A 1,365-nucleotide genomic window follows, 5' to 3' on the forward strand; every position below is an offset into this window, starting at 1 on the left:
ATATCAGCTGTCTCCCCTGGGAGGACATGTAATTATGTACTGGGGCAATGTGGTGACCTACGAAGGCATAGCATTTGCTGGAGTACAATGGGGAAAAGGTCAATGGAAAAGGCCTTAAGGCACACAAGATTACACGGTTAATGACTCACAGCATAGCAGTTTACTTCCTTGAAAATTATCAATAAATACCATGCGTCGACCCGATTCGGGGCTCAATCTAACTCTCTGAAGGCTGAGTCCCTTGGTCTCGCTCTTAAATCTTACTTCTGTTTCTGTCTCTTTATTCAATCTGCGTCGCCCCTCTCGTGTCCCATTTGCCCTTGCCACGCAGGACGTGACAAGCCTCGGGCCAGTTGCTGGAGTATAGTGACTGAGAGGCAAAGGTAGGAGATGAATTTGGAGAGGTAACCAAGGTCCAGGTAATATGCTGAGTATCATACCACATGATTTCACTTATATGTGAAACTTAAAAATCTGAAATGAATGAATAAAACAAAACAGAAACAGATTCAGATATAGAGAACAAACTGGTAGTTGTCAGAGGGGAGGAGGATGGGGACATAGGTGAAAGGAGTAAAAGGGAATAAGAGGTACAAAAGTCCAGTTATAAAATAAGTCATGGTGATGTAATGTACAGTATAGAGAATATAGTTAATAATACCTTAATAACTATGTAGTGATGAATGGTTACTAGACTTATTGTGGTGTTTACATCATACGATATATAAATGTCAAATCACTATGTTGTACACCTGAAACTAAGATAATATTGTATGTCAACTATACTTTAATAATTAAAAACAAAAAACAAAAAGCACACACAGGATGTGGAGAAAAGGGAACCCTCATGTACTGTTGGTGGGATTGCAGATTGGAAAGCCACTATGGAAATCAGTATGGAGGTATCTAAAAAAACTGGAAATGGAACTATCTTATGACCCAGCAATTCCATTCTTAGGTATCTATTCAGAGAAATCCAAAATGCTAATTCAAAAAAATATGTGCACCCCTATGTTTATTGCAGCACTATTCACAACTGAAATGCCCATTGGTAGACGATTGGATTAAGAAACTGTGGTACATTTATACAATGGAGTATTACTCAGCCATAAAGAAGAAAGAAATCTTACCATTTGCAATGATATGGATGGACCTAGAGAACATTACGCTAAGTGAAATAAGTCAGACAGAGGAAGACAAATACCATATGATCTCGCTTATATGTGGAATCTAAAGAATAGAATAAATGAGCAAACTAATCAGAAACAGTCTCAGAGACATAGAGTAAAAAACAGTTGCTAGATGGGAGGGTCGTGGGGATGAGGGAGAAGAGGAAGGGATTAGAAAGCACAATCGGTAACCACA

This window comes from Hipposideros armiger, unplaced genomic scaffold, assembly GCF_001890085.2.
Source record: "Hipposideros armiger isolate ML-2016 unplaced genomic scaffold, ASM189008v1 scaffold_1377, whole genome shotgun sequence".
Classification (NCBI taxonomy): domain Eukaryota; kingdom Metazoa; phylum Chordata; class Mammalia; order Chiroptera; family Hipposideridae; genus Hipposideros; species Hipposideros armiger.